The sequence below is a fragment of the Callithrix jacchus genome, chromosome 6, assembly GCF_049354715.1.
Source record: "Callithrix jacchus isolate 240 chromosome 6, calJac240_pri, whole genome shotgun sequence".
Lineage (NCBI taxonomy): Eukaryota > Metazoa > Chordata > Mammalia > Primates > Cebidae > Callithrix > Callithrix jacchus.
Window position 1 is genome coordinate 60,083,955 of NC_133507.1, and position 27,573 is coordinate 60,111,527.

Sequence of the window (27,573 nt, forward strand, 5' to 3'; positions counted from 1 at the left end):
GAGGAGATATGGCAGCGAACAAGTCAGCCACATTTTCTGTCCTCATGATGTTGCCAGTCTTATCTGTATTATCACCTTGCCTAGTTGTCTCCATTTTGCCTCCAAGGCTATCATAAAAGACCTTGTCACATGACTTTCTGAAATCCCTAGTTTACATCACTGACCTATTCCTGATCTACGGATGAAGACAGCCTAGCAGACAAAAAAAAGAGTTTGTAAAAAAGTTTGTGAAACTTGCTCTGAGCTGGGCACGGTGGCTCACGCCTATAATCCCAGCACTTTGGGAAGCTGAGGCAGGTGGATCATGAGTTCAAGACATCGAGACCATCCTGGTCAACATGGTGAAACCCTACTAAAAATACAAAAAATTAGCTGGGCATGGTGGCGTGTGCCTGTAATCCCAGCTACACAGGAAGTGGAGGCAGGAGAATTGCCTGAACCCAGGAGGCAGAGGTTGCAGTGAGCCGAGATCGTGCCATTGTACTCCAGCCTGGGTAACAAGAGCAAAACTCTGTCTCAAAAAAAAAAAAAAAAGAAAGAAAGAAAGAAAGAAAAGAAACTTGCTCTGAATTATCACGTTTTTCTAAGTATTAACCAATGTTATGTTTAAGTCAGTCATTTTTTCTAGAGCTTGATATCAGCTAATTGACAGAATCTAGGGTTCTTTTTGCTTTCAAAAAAGCAAGCTGTTTGATTATCTTTAATCTTAAATCTTTGCTGCCAACTTAAACTTTGTCATACAACCCATTTTGCCTTTTTGCAGACCCCTCTATCATCTTTTCTATGCGTTCACTCTTTTCAGACTTCAGCACCTTTTCCCTCTGGGTGTATTCCCACTTACTCCTCTTAGAAGCTCCTCTAATGGGTGGAAGTGGGTCACTGCCATTAGAGAAACTGACCTTTGTGGGGTGAGGGGAGAATAGAGCCACAGAGGTGATGGATGAACCCCCTGTTGATATTTGTGCTTAGGATTTATTTTGAATGTATATGTTTGCTATTAGACTGCTATCCATCAGTGGCATACACACTCTTGGTTTGACTGTTTCAAATCTAGGAGAGTGGATGCCCATGGAGCTGTTGGTAGAAATGATTTCATTTTCCTAAAAAAAAAAAAAAGGCCGGGTGCGGTGGCTCACGCCTGTAATCCCAGCACTTTGGGAGGCTGAGGTGGGTGGATTGCTTGAGGTCAGGAGTTCGAGACCAGCCTGGCCAACATGGTGAAACCCCGTCTCTTAAAAAAAAAAAAAAGGAAATGATTTCATTTCAGGTCACACAGAATAAATTAAAAAGAAAGTATTTATGTTTTCAAGATGTGATGGTGCCTGTTCCTGTTCTGGGCACTTTCTCAGCTCCTGAAATCCTTAACTCTAAATATGGAAAAATTAATTACTGTTAAAGGCAAAAGCTCCTCTTTCTTCTAATGATAGTTTGATTGTCTCTATACAATCAAAGTTGACTACTACTGTCTTTCTTTGGATTCCAATGCCAGTAACTTCAAAAGGTTCTGGTAAATCTTGTGGTCCAGCTATTCTTTCATGACAGGTATAGCTATTGCCTTACTATAGGATATTTTAAACAACACAAACAACAATAAGAACAATAGAAGCAACAACAAAACCTAGTCTCTGGCAAAATCTAGATTCCCCATCTAAATTGTACAAACTAAAAAAGGAAAGTAAAAAAAGAAAAAAAAAAAAGAGATAAACTGTGTAGACTCAAAACTTCCGATAAATGCCTTACAGTGTCCTCCCTTTCTCTCTCGTTTCATAATACAGGACTTTTCCACTAAAATCAATGACTCTTAGTCTCAGCTCATGTTTTCCTATGTATAGGAGTTAGAATGGTTCTGGACAGTTAATTAGCCATCAATCCATCTCTAAAACACAGAACATGCCTGTTGCTTTTGTAAACCCCTGATGTTTCATTTTGCTTCAGTGCCTTTTTTATAAACCTAATTGTGTTTATGCACTGGCATATTTATTGCTCACCTTTCACCCTTTATGCTGATCCCTGGCTGCCCACGGGGTCCTTTCGATTGATCAAAACCATAATCCCGTTCTGTGAGAAATGTCACATTTACTCTAACAATGGAAACGCACAGGCATGTGTTGCCTCACTGTGGGTCACCAAGGAGCACATCAAAGCAAAGCCATGTATAGATCTCTCTTGATTTTTTCCTTTCCCAGTGTAAGACACTGGGCACAGGCATTTTTTTGTTTTTTTGCTCTTGACTGCCACGTCATACTCATTATGAGTTCTAAGGGGGAAAACAAGAGCTTCTTTTTACTAAAAGGAATACCTCTTTTCTCCACTCAAGCTTTCTTTTTAAAATCTATCTTAATTTTTGTGGTTATACAGAAGGTGTATATGTTTATGGGGCACATGAGATGTTTTGATACAGGAATGTAATGTGTGGTAAGCATATCATGTAAACTGGGGTTTCCATCCCCTCAAATGTTTATTCTTTGTATTACAAATAATCCAGTTGTACTCTTTTAGTTATTTAAAAATGTATAATTAGGCCAGGTGGTTGCTCATGCCTGTAATACTGGCACTTTGGGAGGCTGAGGTGGGTGGATCACTTGAGGCCAGGAGTTTGAGACCAGCCTGCCCAACATGGTGAAACCTCATCTCTCCTAAAAATACAAAGCTTAGCTGGCTGTTGTGGCACATGCCTGTAATCCCAGCTACTCGGGAGGCTGAGGCAGGAAAATCACTTAAACTCAGGAGGCAGATGTTGCAGTGAGCTGAGATTGTGCGACTGCACCCCAGCCTGGGCAACAGAGTGAGACTCTGTATAAAAAAAAATGTATAGGTTGGGCATAGTGGCTCATGCCTGTAATCCAAGCACTTTGGAGGCCAAGGCAGGCAGATCACCTGAGGTTGGGAGTTCAAGACCAGCCTGACCAACATGGTGAAACCCTGTCTTAAAAAAAAAAGTATAATTAAATTATTATTGACTATAGTCACCCTATCATGCTTCAAATACTACATTTTATTTGTTCTTTCTATTTTTTGGTACTCATTAACCATCTCCATTTTCCTCCAGCTCCCTCCCCACTACCCTTTCCAGCCTCTGAGAATCATTCTTCAGCTATCTCAGTGAGTTCAACTGTTTTGATTTTTGGATCCCTCAAATAAGTGACAACATGTGATATTTGTCTTTCCGTGCCTGACTTATTTTACTTAGCATAATGATTTCCAGTTCCATCCATGCCGTTGCAAGTAACAGGATCTCATTCTTTTTAATGACTGAATAGTACTCCATTATGTATAAGTAGCACATTTTCTTTATCCATTATCTGCTGATGGACATTTAGGTTGCTTTCAAATTTTGACTCTTGTGAACAGTGTAACAAATATGAGAATGCAGATATCCCTTGGATATAGTAATTTCCTTTCTTTTGGATATATACCCAGGTGTGAGATTGCTGGATCATATAGTAGCTCAATTTTAGTTTTTTGAGGAACCTCCAAAGTGTTTTCCAAAGGATTGTGCTGATTTACATTCCCACACAGTGTATGAGTGTTCTCTTTTCTCCACATTCTTGCTAGCATTTGTTATAGTCTGTCTTTTGGATATAAGCCATTTTAACTACAGTGAGATGATATCTCATTGTAGTTTTGATTTGCATTTCTCTGATGATCAATGATATTGAGTCCCTTTTCCTTTGCCTGTTTGCCATTTGTATGTCTTGAGAAATGTCTACTTAAGTAATTTGCCCATGTTTTAATTGGATTATTATATTTTTTTCTATACAGTTGAGCTCCTTATATATTCTGGTTACTAATCCTTTGTCAGATAGGTAGTTAGCCAACATTTTATCCCATTTGTGCATTGCCTCTTCATTTTGTTGATTGTTTCCTTTGCTGTGCAGAAGCTTTTTAACTTGACATGATCCCATCTGTCCATTTTTGCTTTGATTGCCTGTGCTGCTTATGGGGTATTACTCAAGGAATTTTTGCTAGACCAATGTCCTGGGGTTTTCCTGGAGAAGTTTAATAGTTTGAGGTCTTAGATTGGAGGGAGATAGGGGTCTTATTTCATTCTTCTGAGTATGGATATTCAGTTCTCCCAGCACCATTTATTGAAGACTGTCTTTTCCCAGTATATGTTCTTGGCATCTTTGTCAAAAATGAGTTCACTGTTGGTGTGTGGATTTGTTTCTGGGTTCTGTATTCTGTTCCATTGGTCTATGTGTTTGTTTTTATGGCAGTACCATGCTGTTTTGGTTACTATAGCTGTGTAGCACACTTTGAAGTCAGATAATGTGATTTCTCCAGTTCTATTCTTTTTGCTTAGGATAGCTTTGGCCATTCTGGTCTTTTGTGGTTCCATGTAAATTTTAGAATTTTTTTTTCTATTTTTGTGAAGAATGTCACTGGTCTTTTGATAGGGTTTGCAATGAACCTGTAGATTGCTTTGGGTAGTATGAATATTTTAACAATATTGATTCTTCCAATCCATGAACATGGAATATCTTTTCATTTTTTGGTGTCCTCCTCAATTTTTTAAATCAGTGTTTTATAGTTTTTATTATAGAGATCGTTCACTTTGGTTAATTCCTAGGTATTTAATTTTATTTGTGGCTATTGTAATTGGGATTACTTTTATAAATTTATTTTTCAGATTGTTCACTGTTGGCATTTTGAAATGCTACTGGTTTTTATATGTTTGTTTTGTATCCTGCAACTTTACTGAATTTATCAGTTCTAATCATTTTCTCATGAAGTCTTTGTTTTTCCAAATATAAGATCATATCACCTGCAATCATGGATAATTTAACTTCTTCTTATATTGGATGACCTTTCTTTCTCTTGACTAATTGCTCTAGTTGGGACTTCCAGTACTATGTTGAATAACAGTGGTGAAAGTGGGGATCCTTGCTGTGTTCCAGATCTTAGAGGAAAGGCTTTCAGCTTTCCCCATTCAGTATGATACTAGCTGTGGGTCTGTCATATATGGCTTTTATTATGTTGAGGTATATTTCATCTCTGCTCAGTATTTTTTAGGGTTTTTATCATGAAGGGATGTTGAATTTTATCAAATGCTTTTTCAACATCAATTGAAATGGTCAAATGGTTTTTACTCTTAATTCTGTTAATACGATGCACCACATTGATTTGTGTATGTTGACCAATATTCATCAGAAATATTGGCCAGTAGTTTTCTTTTTGTGATGAGTCTCTGTCTGGTTTCAGTATCAGAGTAATAATGACCTCATAGAATGAGTTTGGAAGGGTTCCCTTCTCTATTTTTTCAGAATAGTTTGAGTAGAATTGGTACTAGTTTTTTTTTTTTTAATGTTTGGTGGAACTCAGTAGGGAAGCCATTGGGTCCCAGGCTTTTCTTTACTGGGAGACTTTTTATTATGACTTTGATCTCATTACTTGTTATTGGTCGGTTTATATTTTGAATTTATTCATGGTTCAATCTTGGCAGGTTGTAATTGTCTAGGAATTTGTCCATTTCTTCTAGATTTTCCAATTTATTGGCATATAGTTGCTCACAGTAGCCACTAAGGATCCTTTAAATTTCTGTGGCATCACTTGTAATGCTACCTTTTTCATCTCTGATTTTATTTATTTGACTATTATCTCTTTTTTAATTAGTCTGCTAAAGGTTTATCAATTTTGTTTAACTTTTAAAAAAATCCGGGTTTCTGTTTTTTTTTTTTTTTTTTTCTTTAGAGGGAGTTTTGCTCTTGTTGCCCAGGCTGGATCTTTGCTTACTGCAACTTCTGCCTCCCGGGTTCAAACAATTCTCCTGCCTCAGCCTCCTGAGTAGCTGGGATTACAGGTGCATGCTCCACCACGCCTGGCTAATTTTGTATTTTTAGTAGGGACGGGGTTTCACCCTGTTGGTCAGGCTGGTCTCAAACTCCTGACTTTGTGATCTTCCTGCCTCGGCCTCCCAAAGTGCTGAGATTACAGATGTGAGCCACTGTGCCTGGCCTTCTATTATGTTTTAAGAGTGTGTAACATGGAGACTTTTTCAGTCTAGGCAAAGATGGAGGGGTTCCTGGAGAAGAAAATCAAGATCTGAAGGAGCACTGGAGTTAAAAAAAAAAGTGGAAAATGAGTGGGAGATGGGACGAGGGATAAGCTTCCCCAGCAGCTGGAAGAACTTGTGTGAAGATGCTGAGATAAAAAGGAAGTCCAGGGCCTTCTTGACTGGAGAAAATGATACTAACTAAGGAATAGACTCCCTTGGATGAGCTATATTGGAAAGCAACTTCCCAAAATAAGTATACTTCTTGTTGTCTGTTGCTCACATGAGAAGTACTGGCTTTAAAAGATATAATTTTGGAGGTGCAGTGGCAGCGTGCCCATAGCCCCAGCTACTGGGGAAGGTGAGGTGGGAGGATCACTTGAACTCAGCCTGGACAACACAGCAAAACTTCATTTCTAAAAAAATAAAAGAAATTCTTTAATTTTTTGAGGGAATCTGTGGGGATCGCTCCCGTGTGAGGCCCCTGGGAAATGGGCCTTGCCATACGGTGAGCTTGAGCCCAGACACAGATCCCTGGTTGGGGGAGTCGAGATGAGGGAAAGCAGGAACCGAGAGAGGGACTATGTTATTCTAAATAATTAACAGACATTACTTTATGGATATGAGGACTTGGGAGGCAATGTGTCCACTTTTGGCTTCTTATGGTTTATTGCTTGTGTTCATTTTGGACCCTTGTTACCTTCATTGTAAAATATTAACTTAAGTATTTACACTTGGTAACTTACTTACCAACTTACTGGGTGTAACTGTAACTTACTTACCATAGCTTACAGGGCGCAACTGTAACTTACTTACCATAGCTTACAGGGCAGTGACTGTAACATACTTACCATAGCTTACAGGGCGTGACTGTAACTTACTTACATTGATCTATTGGGTGTAACCTAATTACTGAAAGTAACCTACTTATTGGGCGTAACCTACTTAATGGGATTAACTTACTTACTGGGCGTAACTTAGTGGGCGTAACTTGCTTACTGTAACTTAAGTAGTTGATCTGGTGTAAACAACTTTGACTTCAGAAAAGTATATAAGGAAACATACTGCAAAAATAAAATTGCTGGTTGGACATAGCCTAAGCCAGCCCTCCAGACTCAGCTTTTCTATTTTCTTTCACTTCCGCGCACTCTCTCCCTCAGGTTGAACGAGACATCTACGTTGGCGGTCTTGGGGACTCCTGCAGGTCGGTAGTCCCCTGGCCGATGTGCCGGACCCCGACAATTTTTGTCTGTGACATGTTTAACTACAGAAGTTACTAACTTGAAGTCGTTGTATGCTTAGTCTTCCAAAGTAAAAATAAGTGGTTTTTTAACAATTTGTGTTCTTCAGGGAAAAGAATACTTTGAAAGTATTCAAATTTGCTTTTTCACTTTAGGACTAACATATAAAGTGAGCACCTGAGCACTTTCTATTAAAGTTTGCTCATTAAGTATCCTTCATCTTTAATTTTTTCATTGCAAGACAAAAATTGTTGGATCAACTGTTCTTTTTTTGTACTGAGAAATACAAATAATGACATTTACATAAACAATCAAACCACAGATATATTCTGGGATTTATGATGGATTCCACAGGGAATACCAAGCTGTGTACCATTGAGATCTTAGGGATACATTTTTAGTGTTTTAGGAATTGATCTTTATAAATTTAATCTAGATAAACAGGAAATAATTTACAGACTACTATAGACTCAGACCCTGCCATAAATACTAAATTGGCTGAAGAAACCAGGATGTCGAAGGACCCCAGACAGATCTACCGTCTGCAGGCAGAAAGCATCTCCTTATAAGACAGTCTTGTGACTCTTGAAATTTTGAAAGATAATGAGGAAATCTTTAAGAGGCTGTATTAGAATTTGAAAGCCAAGAATAAGAACATAATTTTCAAAACAATATGGTGATGTAAGGCTTAGAGAACCATTCTGATGTAAAGCCATTTTCAGACTGGAGTGTTGTGGCCCAGGCAAAATTGTAGAAAAATGCACATGAAACAGAGTGACTGAAAAAAAGGTAGACTTTCTTTTTTATTTCTTAAGACCATTTTTTCCCCATTTGTCTATATTTTCTAAGCCTGGAACTTAAGATGCAGAGGATTTTAATCTGGGTTTTCTTTCTCATTTTCTACTCCAAAGGGACTTACATTTCGATCCTACTCTACAGAATCTCTCTACACTGAAATGTTTTTGCCATCTTACTGAAAAGATCATCAAACAGATCTATTTCCAGTTTGACTTAAAAGTTCCCAAGTTGTAAAGTATCACACAATTATTAAATATTATATTTGAAAATTGGATGTCAGAAGTGATTGCCTCTGGTTTTATTGTTGGGGACACTGAGGCATGGTGGGGTAAAATGTTATTGTCAATGGTGGGTCCAGGATCTGTTAACACCAGAGTGCCCTGGTTCCCTCCGACCCTAGGGAGTGACTATACTTCCTTCCTACACGAGACTCAGGCTCACCTCACCAAGAGGTGATTAGGGAACAAGAAGGGAGTCAGTTTGAATCAGTCATTTCCTTTATTTAATTTAGTGAAAAGTTTGGTGTTCCAATGGCTGAAATCGATGACTAAATTTTGTTTTGAAATATGTTAATTTTAACATGTGATTGTTAATTTGTAAAAAATCAGAAGATGAATGAATTGAAATCATTTGGAATATTTGACAGAATGACAGTGCCCCCTCATTACCCAGGCCCCATCTATAAAATCTTATATTTCCATTTTCTTTGACAACCAAAAATCAGCTTCCTTCATGTTACTGTAATGTTCAATAGGTGCAAAATCATAAACATTTCTCAAAAATATCTTCCTTCCTCCCTCCCTCCCTTTCTTCCCTCCTTCCTCCTCCTCCTCCTCCTTCTGCTTTATTTCTCTCTTTCTCTGTCTCTTTCTTTCTTTCTTTTTCTCTTTCTCCCCTCCCTCCCTCCCTCCCTCCCTCCCTCCCTCCCTCCCTCCCTCCCTCCCTCCCTCCCTTCCTTCCTTCCTTCCTTCCTTCCTTCCTTCCTTCCTTCCTTCCTTCTTGAGATGGGCTCTATTGCTTAGGCTGGAATGCAATGGCATGATCCTAGCTCACTGTAGCCTCAAATTCCTGGGCTCCAGTGATTCTCCCGATTCAGCCTCCTGAGGAGCTGGGACTAGAGGCACAAGACACCACACCCAGCTACTTAAAAACATTTCTTAGAAACAGGGTCTCATTTTGTTGTCCAGGATGGTAAAGATCTTTTTTCATTTGCACGTAGCCCTTTACCATCTTGAGACCTTAATAGTAAACGTTCATGTTTGAATTATAGAGAAATGAAAGCTGGAAGATATTTTTCTTGATTTAAAAAAGAGAATGAATTTGATACCAAATAACTTGAAAAAAGAATACTGGGGAGTCATGTGACCTCAGCCTAGACCTCATCACATCCCCTAGTGCTGTATCACCTTGTTCTAATCTTGCCTGGAAGTATCTGAGGGTTCCATTATGCAGGTAAAAAGATTCAAGTTGCTCCCCAGTTTAAGCCATGGGTAACTGACACTGTAAGATCAATATGGTTATGATGAGACTATTAGCTTTTGGAAACCTTGCTAGTTTGTTTTTTGGGGGATGTCAGTAGCTATTTTGATAGCCACATGGGGAACCTTTCTTTACAGTAACCTCGAAAAGTTACTTTTTGTGTTTTTATTTGCTTGCTTATTTATCTTAATCAAAGTAATCACTCCCATAACTAAACACAATCAAATATTATCTCATCCCTCTGCAACTCTTAGTTTGTGCCTGAAAAGCACCCACTCCCTACTATTTTAGCTGTTTCTGTATGTAACTCTGTGTTTCTAAATGTAGGATTTATATTGCTCTTTACAGTATAGATTCAACACTTTTAGATAGTACGTTACATATTTCCTGTTATGATAGATGTGTATTTGGCACTCTCACTACCTGAGTACACCCCCCAACCCACTCTCCCCCCCCACAAAAAGCAATTAGAATGTTAGAACACTTTCAAGTGAGGATTTTAGAAAAATCTGACTGTGCTGGTTTAATAAGGAAATTTATTACCTCCACTTAACATTAGTCTGAAGACAGTGCCTCTCAAGGTTGGATAATTCAGTGGCATCATCAATACCCAGGTACTTTTGACCTTCACTCTGCTACCCTTGCCGTCTGTCTTCAGGTTGACTGCCTTCATGATTGCTAGAGGATGGCAGCACGTTTAGTTGTCTTTTCTGCATTTGACAGTATCCAGAGGAAGAAGAGAAGAGTGGCTCTTCTTGCATTTCTGTTTAAGAATCCCCTGAACAGACTTTGGTCATTTGCCTTTTCCTAAAACAATCACATGTAAAGGGAATGGGATTGTCATTGAGATTAATTGGATTTACCCTAATCTAGTACGCTAACTAATCGGTTGAGGTTACAGTCAGTCTCCCCTACGGCACATTGTCAGGCAGCTAATGGTAGATACCTGAATAAAATCTAGCTGACGGAATGTAGGGGAGGGAAGGAAGGAAACAACATTCCATCCTCATGGTGGAATTATATCACAGTTTTTGGTTCAATTGCTATCACATATAACATTATCAGAATACATAAATATCGTTCTCTTCTGAGCCAAATAATGTATCATGGTTTAACTTCCTTGCTTTAATACTTCTTGTCCTTGTTTTTCCTGGAGTTGTTGATTGCAACACTTGTTTCACTTGCATACTTTCCAGTACTTAATTTTTTTCCAGGAGATTTGTCACATTTCTCTCACTTGTTTTCCAAATGCTGAGCATGTCAGATGATCTCAGTTGATTCGTTTTTCTGGCAACCTTTTTCCTGGAGCCCTCCAGGCTAACTCTAAACCAGTTGCTCTCTAGGTCAGGTGTCATCCTACAAGTGTTCTTGGACTCATTCCTAAATTAGATAACCTGTTTTGGGGGATCCACGATTTCCCTTTTTCTTGATCCATTTGCTGATTTTGCTGGACAACATTAGCTTTCTAAGGAAGTAAGTGTGTTTAGTCTTTGTGCATCTGTAAATGCTTTTAGCCTACTCTAAAGCTTGACCAGGAATAAAATTCTAGATTGAAAGTCATTATCTTTCAAAATTTGGAAGACTTCTGATCTTTTGTCTTCTACATATAAGGTCATTATTGCGAAGTTCAAGGCCTTTCTCATGTCTGTTTATTTCTATGTGATCTTCTCCTTTCCAAACACTTAAAGGATTTTCACTTTATCCTCAGTAGTCATTCATTGTGTGAAACTATTGGAATGAAACTTCTGAAATTAATTGTGCTGCTTGCTTGGTGAGTCCTATTAGTCTACAGAGTTGTGTCCTTCAGCTTCACTAGTTGAAATATTTCTTAGATTATCTCTTTTTTCCCTTTTATTTAATATTTTTTTCCTTTCCTGGCTCTCAGAAAGCACTCGTATGTTCAATAACCAGGGTAGATCTTCTAATTTGGTTATCTTTTGTATTTTTTATCTTCCATCTATTCCCCTTTTTTCTGCATGCTGGAAAGACTTTATTTTCCAGCCCTTCTATTTTATTTTTAAATTGAATTCATAGTTTTTGTTGTTGTCATCTGTTTTAGAGATGGGATTTCATTCTGTCACTCAGAACACCGGATGGCTCAATCATAGCTCACCGCAACTTCGAACTCTTGGGCTCGAGCAATCCTCCTGCTCCAGCCTCCCAAAGTGCTGGAATTACAGGCATGAGCCACCACACCTGACCCTGAATGCACAGATTTTTTAATTGCTATGAGCTCTTTCTTATTCTTGGATTATCTGTTTTCATAGCCCCTATTCTTATTTCAGGTCACATCCTCTTTTATTTCTCTGAGGTTATTCTTTGTAAGTTTTTCTTTCTTTGTAAATTTTCTTTCCTGCATCAGGTCCCCGCCTCCTCTGTCTCTGAATTTTCTGTGATTTTTTCCTTTCATATAGTTTGCTTTTTTTGTTCTCTCTCTTCCATGTTGCTGTCTTCCAAAAATATCTGATAATTTTTTTTTTGAGAGGAGTCTCGTTCTGTCACCAGGCTGGAGTGCAGTGGCACGATGTTGGCTCACTGTAACCTCTGCCTCCTGGGTTCAAGAGATTCTCCTGCCTCAGCCTGGAGTAGCTGCAACTACAGATGCATGGCACCACACCCAGCTAATTTTTGTGTTTTTAGTAGAGATGGGGTTTGACCACATGCCTCAACCTCCCAAAATGCTTGGATTATAGGCGTGAGCCACCGCGCCTGGCCTCTGATAAATTTTGAGCATTCATTTCTATTTAAGGGTAGAACCCTAAGCAGTTGTTTTTAAGTCTTGTGTAGCCACTTCTATGAAGTCTTTTTTGATTCCTCTAACCTATGTGCTTTTAGGTTTTTAATCCCCAAAGCATTCTCAATCTCTCATGGCAGTCACATTCTGCTTTATATCACAGTTATTTATTTTGTTTTAGACAGAGTCTCACGCCATTACCCAGACTGGAGTGCAGTGTCTCACTGTGACCTCCACCTTCCGGGTTCAAGGGATTCTCCTGCCTCAGCCTCCTGAGTAACTGGAATTACAGGCATGTGCCACCACGCCCGGTTAATTTTTGCATTTTTAGTAGAGATGGAGTTTTGCTAGATTGACCAGGCTGGTCTCAAACTCCTGATCTCAAGTGATTCGCCCTCCTTGGCATCCCAAAGTTCTGGGATTATGGGTGTGAGCCACCATGCCCAGCCTTATATCATAGTTATTTCTAAACTAGCCTTATAAGTGTAAATTCTCCTATGAGATATAAATTTATGCCCCTGGGATAAACGACCCAAAATCAGCCTTGATAACGTTGGAGCATTTTGTGTTTCTTCCCTTTCACTGTCAATGCTGTTTAAGATTGTTAATCAGTGTTAATTTAAGAACATGGTTGAAATTCTTTTTTTTTTTTTTTTGGTTGAAATTCTTGGATCATACTTGCATAATCTGATAGAAGCAACCATTGAATAGTTTCTTGAGTTTACCAAATAAAGAATTATTTACTTATTGAATTTACTAAATAAAAAAAACACCTAGAATCTTTATTTTTTTAAAGAAGATAAGAATGGCTGGGCGTGGTGGCTCATGTCTGTAATCCAAGCACTTTGGAGGCCAAGGTAGGTGGATCACCTGAAGTTGGGAGTTGAACAACACGGTGAAACCCCGCCTTAAGAGAAAAAAAGAAGATAAGAATTCTTCTAGTGCTAATCAATTAAATATTTTATTTTTCCCTTACGGACTATAAGGAACACTGACGTTGAAACACTGCTTACGTAAATGTATGACATGAAACAATGGCTAGTGTAAAAATTAATGGTATTTCAAAAAAATGGAATCAATTGACGTAAAAAGGTTGATAGAAAGCTTGCTAAGTTTTTCTGAAATGTGAAGAAACCAAAAGCTGAAATTTGTTGAATAATTCAAGATTTCCCTCCCTTTGCAGCCAAAGATAAAATTGACTCTCATAGTTTTCCTGTATCTTAAGCACAATATAAAAAAGCTGATTTGCTTAATTAATTCTGTGAAAATTTCGACGTGTGGAACTGTATGTGTATGTACTTGTGTGTGTACCTGGCCAAGTGAGGTGACAGAAGAGGAGGAAAGCAGAAGGCTCAGTCTCAGAGAAGCCTTCCCTTTCTTGACCTGATAACTCAAATAGGAAAGTGACGACAAAAGCATAGATGTGCACTTAAGACATTGTTGTATGTATTTGAGTGATGGTCAAGGATGGAATCATGGTTTCTGAAAGCTGGCTACAATTTCTTTGATACCGTGTGATACCGTGGGTATTGTGTGATTTCTGAGGCTAGGTAAGAAGGGTGATGTAGATTCAGTTTTTGGAACCCAGAGCCGTCATGCAAATTCCCATCTGCTATGATGTAGGAGAATTCAGGTCACATGAAGAGACCACCTCTAGTATTCAGTCCCAGCTAATCCCCTGGCTGACAGCAAGCATCACCTGCCAGATGTGAATGAAGACACCTCCAGATGATGATTCCAGTCCCTCCCAATCATAGTGTCATTCTTAGCTATTGAGTCTTCCCAATTGAGGCTCCAAATATTGTGAAGAGACAAGCCATTTTTGGGGTGCTCAACTTGTTGCCAACTTGTTTGTTAGTTGTTCTTTCACTCTATTGCTTTTCCTCTCTTGACCAGAGAGTTGATTTCTGTTTCTCCTGGGTTCTTCAAGGTCCCCCATGTTTCAGGGCTCTGTTCTACTACATGCATGTGCAGTGCTCAGGGTAAATAATAATAAAGCTTTGTCAAAATTTAGTCATAAGCTGCGTATGGTGGCACACGCCTGTAGTCTTAGCTGCTCAGGAAGGTGAGGTGGGAGGATCGCTTGAGCCCAGGAGTTGGAGACCAGCGTGGGCAACATAGTGAGACTCCATCCCTAAAAAACAAAAACAAAATTTAGCCATAATGTAGATGTGTTAATATTTAACTTTATTTCCTTCTCTGTAACTGAGCTTATCTTTTTAATTGGTTCTTATTTCTTCTAATAATAGAAAACACTTGTAATAGGACTGTAAATGGAAGTTTACGCTGAGATCCTAAAATGACAAATGCCAGATGCCAGAGCGAATTATATTATCACCCAGCAGGATTTGTAAAATTTCAAGGGAAATTCCCAAAGCATCCAAAGCATAGGGTTGGACAGGGGAAGAGAGGATCGGATAGAGTATGTCTTCGAAGAGAACTTTGTCGTAAGGTATCCCTGCCTTCCTTTCCCTCATTTCAAGCTTGATAAGAAGAACTTCTCAGGAATCTTGACATGTGGCTTATGTGATTGGGGGATGTGGAATGTGGACTGGTGACTTTTGCCTGGAAGATGTAAAAGGCAGAAATGTGGACTCTTCAGTTGATCTGAGGTGAAAGCAATGGATATATGCATGCTTCCTTGGTCAGATGCAACCACTTGGGAGAGTAAGCAGGCCTGGGGCTCTTTAAGCAAACAAACAAACAACTTTTAAATTGTAATTGACATTTATTTATGTATTTATTTAGAGACAAGATCTTGCTCTGTGACCCAGGCTGGAATGCGGTGGTACTATCTCGGCTCATTGCAGCCTCAACTTCCTGGGCTCAGGCTTAAGTAATTCTCCCACCTCAGTCTTTGTCCTCAAGTGACCCACCCACCTCGACCTCCCAAAGTACTGGATTATAGGTGTGGGCCATCGTGCCCAGCCTGCCCTTGCTTTTTATATTGCACCATTGCTATGGCTAACATAAAACTCAGTGTTTAGTCCTTTAGTTAAATCCTGTTGTAAATTCAAAACAAAACTATCACTGTACTTTCTCAAGCACTTGCAACTCAAGCCCTTTGCTTTTGCTTTCAGACTGTTATGTCTTCTGTGAGCTGTTGAAGCAACTCAGTTGTCTTCTTTGTTCTACGCTAAGTAGAAAGCCTCAGGAAAACTAGGAATTACTAGGGGTTGTGAGACCAAAACGGCATCAGTTGAATATTTTCAAAATACGATTTTGTCTTATACCATTATTGGGCAGATCTATGACACTTACTTCCATTGGTCTCCCTTTGGCTAACAAGGAAGGGGGGTATGTGTACCATTTGTAAGGCTATCTCTGAGTTATACAAGTAGGTGTAGAAATATCAGTTGATTCCATTATAGCAGTTGTGGTGGTTAGAGAGGAATTAATGCTTCCTTCACTTAGTAGACTCATGAGATCTCAGTTGGTGAAGCCAAGTAAAATAAAATGAAACTAAATAAAAATCAAAGACATTCCAAATGGCATTAGAGGAAATGCTAGGGGAAGATCTTTATTACTAATCAGGATGGCAATTCTAAATGCCACATGAACTTTGGGACAATATATGTAAGAATTATCATTATCTCACTTAAGGTGCCAGGAACTCTTTTTTCTACCCAATTCCACAGATGCTACTCATTGGTTAAAAAAAGAAAAAGATATAAGTTTAGGCGTAGATAGAGCAATGATCCAAATAAACAGCTTCTCACAGAACATGCCATATAATGGTTGAATCATCATTCTGAAAGCAACTATATGGACCATTAGACATATAATAATGTTTATTACTATTACTGAACACGAAGTGACATTTTACTGATTTGGGTTTGAAACAATTTGATTTGGTCTTATTGGCCAACCTCCTTGAAAGATCTTTGGTATTTGCACCATTCTTTCAGACTATTTACTTGAACAACTGTGTGGCTCAATTGCCTATCCGTTAGTTCCTTAATTGCAACTTGATATAAATATAAGTGTTGTAGGGAAAGATGTGTGCATCGATGAAAAAACTATGCACCGTTTAGGTGAAGCCATTTCATGTTTTCTGGTTCTTTGGGAGCTGTATTCAGTTTTGTGATTGTAAATAACTAATGGCAATGTAAAAATTATTCTTGTCTATAGATGTGCTAATTCTGTTCTGTACAGTAAAGACTCAGTTGCCTGCCCTCTCCATTGTGGCGGAAGCTCATTTTGCCTCCACTTATGCATTTGTTTCAATATTTCCTTCTTCCATATAAATTTATGCTTTTTGACTCTTTCTTTGGGTATAGTCAAAAAAGGGTATAACATCGCTCCAATTTTTTCGTTGAGTTAAATAAAATCTTTTTTTTTTTTTGCAATAGAGTCTCACTGTGTCACCCAGGCTGAAGTGCAATGACGCCATCTCAGCTCAGTGTAACCTCTGCCTCCTGTGCTCAAGCGCGATCCTCCCACCTCAGCCTCCCCAGTAGCTGAGTCTACAGGTATGCACCACCACACTTGGCTGATTTTTGTATATTTTTGTAGAGATAGGATTTCCCCATGTTACCCGGGTTGGTCTTGAACTCTGGGGCTCAAGCAATCTGTCTACCTTGGCCTCCCAAAGTGCTGAGATTACAGACATAAGCCACTGTGCCCAGTCTAAAACTTTTTAATGTATGTTTATTTTTATATCTATATGAAAGTATGATTTTATCATTTTTGGGGAATTATCTTTATACAATGTTGTCAACCTAAAAAAAAAAAAAGACAATAGAGAAAATTACCCCTAAATATGTTGGGTTTACTCAGGAATAGAAGTAAGGATTATAATCCAGAATGTGTGAAATGGCAAGGTAACAGTACATATGGCAAGGGAAAAGTACAGGGAAAAGTTTATTAGGAAAAAGCAGATTTACATAAGATGCTTAGAATAGATTTCTTTGGGTCCAGAGGTCCCAAGCCATAGTTGTTGTCAGCTCATTGGTGGAGGTGCCATTACTATGCAAGTGTTCTGAGAACATCTTATCCAAGTTTTTGTGGTCCTAAAGAATGTCTAGTGATGAACCTTATCAAAGCAGGACGTGCATGAAGACTGCAAAAGGGTTTTTAGAAAGTCCTTGGAGGCTGGGCATGGTGGCTTACACCTGTAATCCAAGCACTTTGGAGGCCAAGGCAAGCAGATCACCTGAGGTCAGGAGTTCAAGAACAGCCTGACCAACATGTTGAAACCCCGTCTTAAAAAAAAAAAGAAAAAAAGTCCTTGGAAACAGTTCTTATTCAGACTTGCAAGCATGAGCCCCATCTCCTTTTGCCCTTCCTATCCCTGTTTGTCTGGGATTCACAAAAATGATTTCCTCCTGGTGTCTGCAACTTTCACAGTGTATTGTCAAAATAGTTGTGTCTGGCAATTCATGTGTTGCTAACCAGTGACATAAAGTTGTGATTATTATAGCGGAGGTTTGGTATGGAATTAAAAGGTTTGAATCAAATGTATTGCTTCTTTCCCTTGAAGCTCAGTGGATTTGCTCTGACCTTTACCTAAGCTACAGTTCTTAGACAAAAAAGAATAATCATAGCTAATATTTATTGAACAGTTATATGCCAAGTACTGTAATAAGCACTTGACATGTATTATCTCAATTGTCATATTTGGGCAATAGGAAAAAAAAATCAAGGAAAGCACAGGCTTGGGACAAGAGAATACCTATGGCTGCAAGTCCTCAGCAACTCCCTCAGCCCACCCCTCTGTCACTGCACCAGAGGAACAGGAGCACAAAAGAACCAGAGTTGCAACATCAATTTACAGCAGGCAATGCCCCCTTGCATACCTGGGCACCAGTGCATCCAGAGTGAGTCCCCTTATAATGACATCAGGGAGAGACCATCTCCATTAGAGGCTAGGAAAGTGTAAAAGCCAGTTTCTATATTGAACGGGGAGACCCCTGATGTTTCTTGATTGCAAATTAAGAAGAATCTGAGTGGTTCTTTGGCATGAAAATCTCTAAACACACAATATTATAGCAGTAAGTCATGAACAAGGCCTGACACAAGGTGACATCCATGACCCTGTCAACATTGATGGGAACTTGTGTGGAAACCAACTTCTGTCCTCTTTGAAGTCTGAAGTTTTGAGTAGACTCTAGCTGTTTTGCTAGGGCACTGACACTAATTAGTTCTGATCTCTACCCTTTAAGATTCTCTTAGCAAATTAGCTGTTGCACAAGTGCTGCCAGGGGCATTCGCTACCATTCCTCATGCATATGGTGAAGTATTGGCTTCAGTTTCCTTTCTTCAACAGCTTTATTGAGGTATAATTGACAAATAAAAATAACATATATCCAAGATGCACAAGGTGATGTTTTGGTATACATTTACATTCTGAAATTATTTCCACAATGAAGCTAACTAACATATCCATCACCTCACATAGTTTTTCTGTGTATGCGTGTGGTAAGAATACTTAAGATCTGTTCTCTTAGCAAATTTCGAGTACACAATGCAGCATTGCTGACTATTGTCACCATGTTTTACATGCCATCTCCAGGATGGACTCATCTGATAACTGAAAGTTTGTACCTTTGACCACTAGCTCCTCATTTCCTGGCCATAGTTTTGACACAGAGGAAAACAGTGCCAAACCAGTGAAACATGTTTATTTGCTGAAGGATAAATGTATCCCATCCACCTTGCCTTGCTGAATCACTTTGCAGCAAACAAAGTCCACTTTTGATATTTGTTCAGTTCTCAGACAGGAAGGGAGAGAGAAATGTGGTGTGTGATTACATATTAAGGTCTAATAAGAGCAAAGGTATCGCAAGAGTCTGGCACATTTCTCTGGACACTCTCTTGGTGATGGGGACAGAGTTATCCTCATCTAGCCTTGATAGTAGTTTTTTTTTTTAGAGACAGGGTTTCACCATACTGGTCAGGCTGATCTCGAACTCTGAACCTCAGGCGATCCGCCCGCCTCGGCCTCCCAAAGTGCTGGGATTACAGGCATGAGCCTCCGCACCTGGCCTATAGTAGTTGTTTAAATAGTTGCTGCACAGATACCTCATAGAAAACACAGTTACACTTTTTTTTTTTTTTTTTTGAGACAGGGTCTTGCTGTGTCACTCAGGCTGGGGTGCAGTGGTGTGATCTCAGCTCACTGCAACCTCTGCCTCCTGGGTTCAAGTGATTTTTGTGCCCTAGACTCCCAGGTTTATAAGCATGTACCACCATGCCCAGCTAATTCTTTGTATTTTTATTTTTATGAAGATGGGGTTTCACCATGTTGGTCAGCCTGGTCTTGAACTCCCGACCTCAGGTGATCCACCCTCCTTGGCCTCCAAAGTGCTTGGGTTACAGGCATGAGCCACCATGCCTGGCCAATTCTTTTGTATTTTTAGTAGAGATGGGATTTTACCATGTTGGCTGGCTGGTTTTGAACTCCTGACCTCAAGTGATCTGCCCATCTTGGCCTCCTAAAGTGCTAGGATTAGAGACGTGAGCCACCACGCCTGGGCCATACTTTAATTAATTAATTAATTTATTTATTTAAAGATGGGTTTCACCATATTGGTCAGGCTGGTCTCGAACTCCTGACCTCAGGTGATTCGCCCACCTAAGCCTCCCAAAGTGCTGGGATTACAGGTGTGAGCCACTGCACCCAGCCATACTTTGTTTTTTAACCCAAGAGTTGAAGCCACTTTGCTAGGCCCTGCGCTTACCTTGGCTATTGGTCTCAATTTTACTAAATTGGTTCAAAGATTTATAAAATTGGAATTATAGCTAAAGGTATCTATGTTCACCAGCATGTGAGAAGAGCAGGACATTGATTTTAAAGTCAGGGCTTTAAGTCTACAGCAAAGTGACCTGTAACAAATGTATGGCATCATTTCCAATTTGTGAGATCTACAAAACTCCCTCCTAGGATATTATAGTTAATTTGTGCTTTCTAAATATCTTTTCCAAATGCCTATAAAAACGTGATTATGGACAGCTTTTTCCATTTCTCAGAACTTGGAGAATTAGGGTGAACTCATTAAAATTTCATGAAATTATTGCCCTGTACTGGGATTTTGTATCAATGTCCCTGAGTTTAAAATGGGTTGGGGGATAATACCCTCTCACACTAATTCCTTTATATCTGTGGAGATTAAAGAGACTTCGGCTACTCACAGATGTTTTCCATCTAAATGACTGCTTTGTCTCTACAGTCAAGCCTAGATGTCTACTGTGGTGGTTTTTTCCCCCCTTACTGATGAATTACAGTTATCTGTCTGAATAAAATATGGTATTTTCCAAGGTAATGAATAATTTGTCAATTCCTTAAATCATCATTCTGGGACTGTAACAGGCTTTGCTGTAAAACATGCTGGAACCTCAGAACATTGGCTGGCATGAAACAGGAGGACACTGAGATTGAGTGGAGAGAGAAATGGAAGTATGCATACAGGAAGGCTGGGCAACTTGATGCCCTATGCCTGAAGGGTGTAGCAATGTGGGATTGCCAGGCAATTAGTAAATCTGGGTACATGCATGTGTCATACTGAATGCTCCAGTAAACTCCAATATGTTCCACTTAGTAGGTGAGTCTTGAAGTAGAATATAGGAATGGATGGCAGTACAGCGGTTCCTGGCAAAACCCATGCAAGGGTAAAGGAAATACGGTCCAAAATCTGAGGGTATATCAGGCAGGAACCGGAAGGGAATCAGAGTGGGAAATGTTTTAGAAACAGCATGTGATTAGGAGCCAGATTAGCAGTTTCTTTCCTAGCTGTTTGACTTTGGGAAGCTATTTAACCTCTGGCTCTCAGTTTCCATAATTGTAAAATGAAATAGTCACTACTTCACAGGTTGTTGTTAGGAGTGGAAATAATGTATACAAAATATGCAGCACAGCAGTAGGCCCAAAATATGGCATCTATTCTTAGATAGGGAATGCCTCAATCTGGCTACCTGGAATTCCAAAGGCACAGCTGAGCAAACCATCCACCTGGGCTATAGGTCATAGCCCTAAGGCTGCTGATAAGGAATAGCTCAGGGTGGGTCCAGGTCTGGGAACATTCTGTCTTGGGATCAGAGAAGACAGAAAATGTCTATGCTTTTTATTGTTGAGACTACCTGTGGCCTAGCAGAGTGGGCCTTAGTCTCTTCTCTAAAGGGACCAGCCTTTTGGGCTGGAAGGATACTGAGTTCTCAAGTGTGTGTGTGTTCGAGATAATTTCATTGTGGTTGGGGAAACAACAGCAATAATGATAGTTATTTGTAGAATCCTTTTCCTAACCTATATTACTGCATGCCAATCTTGCAACATTGTAAGTAATATCATTCTTGCTTAATGGATGAGGAAAATAAGATACAGAGTTGTCAAGTGACATGTCCTTGTCACAATTGGGACTAAAATCTGGGTAGCCTTCCTTTTGGACCAGAGCTTTGCCCATTGCATAGATTTTAAAATAAAAGATATTTGTCAGGCTGTGGTGGCTCATGCCTGTAATCCCAGCACTTTGGGAGGCTGAGGCCGGTGGATCACCTGAGGTCAGGAGTTCAAGACCAGCCTGACCAATATGGAAAAACCCCATCTCTACTAAAAATACAAAATTAGCTGGATGTGGTGTCCCACACCTGTAATCACAGTTACTCAAGAGGATGAGGCAGGAGAATCACTTGAACCGGGAGGTGGAAGTTGCAGTGAGCGGAGATGGAGCCATTGCACTCTAGCCTGGGCAACAAGAGTGAAGCTCCTTCTCAAAAAAAATATATATGTATATATATTTACTTTTTGATACTGGTAATAGGACATATTTTTCTCTGTGGTTTGTGGTTTTAAGAAACCATTTAGTAATAACAACACATACATAACTATTAATCATCTCTCTATATAGGCTATACATGGAGTGACCAAATGTGTGGAAAATTTCATGATGGAATTTATATTTTCAGTCTCAGGAAAACCTTGTCTGACAGTACATTTTTTGAGGCCCCCTCATCAGCTCGGTAAAGAGAGTGGGGTGGTCCTAGATTTGTCAGTAGCCAGCTGTGTGGCTTTAAAAATCCAGGAGAGTGAATCTTTCTAGTCCTAGTTCCCTAAGTGATCTTTGAAAGCTTCTTTCAGCTCTAAGCAATAATAATACGATGCCAAGAACTGCGTTTTATGGACAGTATCATTTGTATGTATCATCACCCTCATTTGACAGAAGAGGACCCTGAGGCTCAACAAGATTAGGACTGTTGCCAAGGTCATAGCAGCACTAAAGAAGCCGCAGTTTTCAAATGCAGGACTCATCAAAGCCTGTGCTCCTTCCACTGTGCCAGATCACCAGTTTGTCTCTCTCCCTTTTACTGGTGAGAGTCAGAGAACTGTTAGAGTAACAGCTTCCAGAATAGGGGGTTACCCACCTCAGGCATGTGCAAGATACTCCACTGAGGGGGAGAAGGAAATTGCCTCCACTTGGATTTTTATGTATCTTATACTGAAAAATATCTATTTGGGGAGTTTTACAATGTATATAATATATAGTAAAATAACATGTGTATGTGATTTATAAACAAGCTAATTTATATACATCATATATGGAGGTTTGTAGGGTATGTACTAAATGATTTTTCTTTCCTGAAAGGCAAAGAGCTTTGAGTTTTAATCTAATTTTAATTAATTAATTTTTTTTTAACGTAAAGACGGGGTTTCACCATGTTGGTCAGGCTGGTCTTGAACTCCCGACCTCAGGTGATCCGCCCGCCTTGGCCTCCAAAGTGCTTGGATTACAAGTATGAGCCACCATGCCTGGCCTAATTTTAATTTTTGATAAAAAAGTGATTATGACAGTAAATAGGGCATTACAAATGTGTAATAGGGCAGGCTCAGTGGCTCATGCCTGTAATCCCAGCATTTTGGGAGGTTAAGGTGGGCAGATCACCTGAGCCCAGGAGTTTGAAATCAACTTGGGCAACATGATAAATCCCCTTCTCTACAAAAAATACAAAAATTAACTGTGGGTAGTGGCACATACCTGTAATCTGAGGTGGGACTGCACCTCCCACCTCAGAGTGAGAGCCCATCTCAAAAAAATATATGTATAATACAAATCTATTTCTAAATGACTCTATTTAGATTGTTTGATCTTTTGAATTATGTATACTTTTAGATTATCTGGGGCCACTGTTCTCCTGCATCAAACTATAAAGTTGATTGAAGAAGATATGTATTCTTCATGTGGGTTTTACTTTCATAAACTTGCTTTTTCTGGTAGTAACAATAGCTACTGAGTGTGTGTGTGTGTGTGTATGTGTGTGTGTGTGTATAACTCATAACATACATGCCAGGTACCAAGATAAGCATTTTAAGTTTGCATTTCATTTAATCCTCACAATGGGGAGGAAATTGAAATTTAGTAAAATTCAGAGATTTGCTCAAGATTACCCAGCTAGAATTTTGACTTTGATGTGTCTAATTTTTAAATTTACTACTTTTCTCTTTGGTAATCTGTGTTAAACGTGTTAATTTTATTTGCTAAAATATTAACTTCATCATGGCTGGGTGTGGTGGCTCACACCTGTAATCCCAGCACTTTTGGAGGCTGAGGTGGGTGGATCACCTGAAGTCAAGAGTTCGAGACCAGCCTGGCCAACACAGTGAAACCCCATCTCTACTAAAAATACAAAAATTAGGTGAGCATGGTGGCACAGGCCTGTAATCCCAGCTACTTGGAAGGCTGAGGCAGGAGTATTGCTTGAACCTGGGAGGTGCAGGTTGCAGTGAGCTGAGATCATGCCACTGCATTCCAGTCTGGGTGACAGAATAAGACTTCGTCTCAAAAAAAAAAAAAAAAAAGATTAATACACTAAGTCCTCAAAGTCATCAATAGGTTCTTGGAAATGGCAACTTTAAGCAAAATAAGATATAAAAATTTTTTTATTTTTCTCATTGACATTATAGCTAAGCCAGCTGTGGTGGCTTATGCTGATAATCTTAGCTTCTCAGGAGGCTGAGGCAGGAGGATTGCTTGAGGCCAGGAGTTCAAGATCAGCCTGGGCATCCGTAGTGAGACTCCCATCTCAAAAAAAAAGACATTATTCAAGCCTCTGTTGTACCTCCTTTTGCTTAAAGTTGCAGTTTCCACAAAATTTAGTGTACATTGTTTTGTCAACGGAACGAAAATTGCTACTAATGTTAGGAAAAAATGCAAACAGAGAGAATACAGAAATAAACCTGTTAATTATATATGAAACAAGACCCACTAATTTAACCTGGCTGTCTAAGATACAGTTCACTTTCAGTAAACATCACAGATTTAAATAATCTTTTTCTCTAAAGCATAAAGGGAAATGTTAGAAGTGGCGAATTATATAGAAAGGGAATGACAGTGAAAAAAAGGATTAAATGTGGCCACCGGGTGTCAATCTTGATCCACAGTCACAGGGAAAGACCATGCTCATATAACTACAGCTTTTCTCCCTCATTCTCTACCCAGAGGGTTAGAAGAGTGATTTTATTTATAGCTAACAGCACACATTTTCTCTCTTAAAATCTTTGTGATCTCTATTTCACTACCGTGAAGATTATAATCTTCAGAGAATCTGAGGAGGAAAAAAATACTAAAAATAACCCAAAGATGCATCTTTTTTTTTTTTTTTTTCTTTTTTGAGACGGAGTTTTGAGGTTGTTGCCCAGACTGGAGTGCAATGGCACGATCTCGGCTCACCGAAACCTCCACCTTCTGGGTTCAAGCAATTCTCCTGCCTCAGCCACCTGAGTAGCTGGGACTACAGGCGTGCACCACCATGCCCAGCTAATTTTTGTATTTTTAGTAGAGACGCGGTTTCACCTTGTTGACCAGGATGGTCTCGATCTCTTGACCTTGTGATCCACCTGCCTTGGCCTCCTAAAGTGCTGGGATTATAGGCATGAGCCACGGCGCTGGGCCCCAAAAATGCATCTTTAACAAAAATGCACTGACATTTGTAGTTCTAAAATTATTCTGGGCTGGGTGTGGTGGTTTATGCCTGTAATCCCACTACTTTTGGAGGCCAAAGCAGGAGGATCACTTGAGCCCGGGAGTTTGAGACCAGCCTGGGCACATCTCTCTAGAAAAGTAAAAATAAAAAATTAGCTGAGCATGGCGGCACAGGACTGTTGATCCCAGCTACTAAGGAGGTTGAGATGGAGGATTACTTGAGCCTGGGAGGCAGAAGTTGCAGTGAAACGTGATCACACCACTGCACTCCAGCCTGGGTGATAGAGGGAGACCTTGTCTAAAAAAAAAAAGAGAAAAAAAAATTCTGGGATAAGCTTGGACAGCTGTATAAGACATTATTGTGTGACTTGATTTCTGTACACTCCCAACTATGTAAAATTTCAAAGTTCCATATGTCAAGCATTGGTCTGTAAAATTTAGCTCTTTTAGTGAAACGGTATGTTTTATTATATGATTGCCATTTTAAACTAGGAAAAAAGTGAAACTACAGAAGGCTATATAATATAGGGGGATTTCTCAGCCTCACAGTTCCCTTACGATTATCTCCCTCTAGTGCATCCTTCTAGAATCTAGATAAACTGTATGCATACAGAAGCATTTATGCTACATAACTCCTCTCTTTTTAAATACACAAATGGCACTGTAAACGTGCCATTCTGAAACTTTGTTTTTTACATTTAATAAAGTATCTTGGACATTGCTTTGAATCAGTTAATGTAGATATGCCTCATTCCGAATCGAGACAAGACATTAAATAGTGCTCTGATGTTCTCATCTTTTCGGATTTTACAAGTGGCACCAGAGGCAAGAATTTGGTCAGACATGCCAATCCAGATTAGAGGAAATGGACCGCAGAGGAGCCGGACGTCTTTGCCTCTCATGGTCTGCAAGTCTTTGATTCCCCTTCTCCTCCTCCTCCCTTCAAACCCCTCCAACAATCTTGAACATACCTCTGACTTCTGTTTATCTGACACTTGCTGACAAATCTTCTTGGAAGCTGCTGGTCCATTTAACCATGTCACAGCCATATCATGGCCACCAAGACACACCACAGCATTGTAAGGGCCCCGAAGAAAACATACCATAAAATTAAATAAAGCTGGGTATTTGCAAATAAAGTTTTTAAAAACCCTTATTTGATTAAAACAATGCAGTTTGATCTCATTTACTTCTAAGCTATTTAACTGAATTGAGCATATTTGTATTTTTCCAAATTCAGTAGATCAGACTTGAATCTCTCATCCCACAAACAAGGATGCCCCAGATAAGTCTCAGTGATTATTGTATGTTGCTGTGGCCACAAATTCACCTTCTGTTATGTTGGAGTGACATTCAAACTGTTCTGGACAAAATGCCAGTACTCCTTCTAAAACCAGTGTAATCATGATGTGTTGAGATATGCCTTCAACAGGTAGCCGAGGAGTCCTAGCTTTCTGGAGTTGTTGCCCTCTGCTACTGGCTTTCAACTTTCACTCCCATCCCAGGCACTGTGGGTGGCTTTACCTTGGTTTTGAATTCATTTGGTCCTGAGCATTTGTGGAGTCTTGCTTCGTATCCCTGGGGATCATTAGCAATACCCTGGGTGTGAAGTGCTGGGGGATACCTGTTTCCAAGCTGTGGTCTCTTTCTCAGCGTAGTAGTTAGAACCACTGGTCAGTAAATGGTGTTTCAAAAAGCCTCAGAGCTTTGTAATTCTACAAATAGTGTAAAACAGGCCCCTTTGGAGTGACTCTGCAGCACTGCCTCGTAAGAGTTACGGGAAATGATTGGCTCTGTGTTCAGAAGGGAATAAATGTTGGATGTTTTATCTCCTGATTGGATGTACAGAAGCTGCCCTTGATTTGCAGCTGAGGTCCCCGTTGGCCTCAGAAGCTCCAAAAACATCTTAGCTAGAAATGACATTAAGTCAGGGCTGCTAGATGGGTACTCCGCAGGCCTTCTGGAGCAGTGTTTCAGTGGGCCTTTAGAGTCTGTCTGCCGTGTAATGTATTGTGGCCTTGAAGACATTAATGCAGCATCTGAAAGGGTCCAGCACAAAGGAGGGGTGGAGATGCCCCCAGCACAAAAAAAAGGGGCTGCCTCCTTGCCTCTCAGACCTCCATCACCAGTGATCCAGAAGAATGAGTTCCTTTCCTGAGACTGCGCTGAAGAGCTCTAGCCTCTTTTATTTTTGCTTTTGGTGGGTAACTGCTGCTAAACCCAGTGTCAAATGGGCTTTTTAGACATGCAAAGAAGGATTTTGTTGTGTCCCCTTGGGCTGAATACTAACAGTTTCTTTATTTGTGAAATAAAAACAATAATAATGACACTGCCTGTGGAAATAAATGAAATAATGTGTGTAAGGGGCTTGGCACAAAGATGGCCTGTATCAAGTTCTCAATTAATAGTGGCATCAAC

General features: G+C 39.7%; 1 long non-coding RNA gene across 1 annotated transcript in view; it reads left to right on the forward strand.

The window, feature by feature from the left end:
* LOC128932368 (uncharacterized) overlaps nt 1-26,106 on the forward strand; it is a 54,735-nt gene extending 28,629 nt beyond the window's left edge. Inside the window, exons 2-3 of the long non-coding RNA XR_008482135.2 lie at nt 16,597-16,716; nt 25,970-26,106. This is a non-coding gene — a long non-coding RNA (uncharacterized LOC128932368). The remainder of the gene's footprint in view (nt 1-16,596; nt 16,717-25,969) is intronic.
* Nucleotides 26,107-27,573: the final 1,467 nt, after the last annotated feature.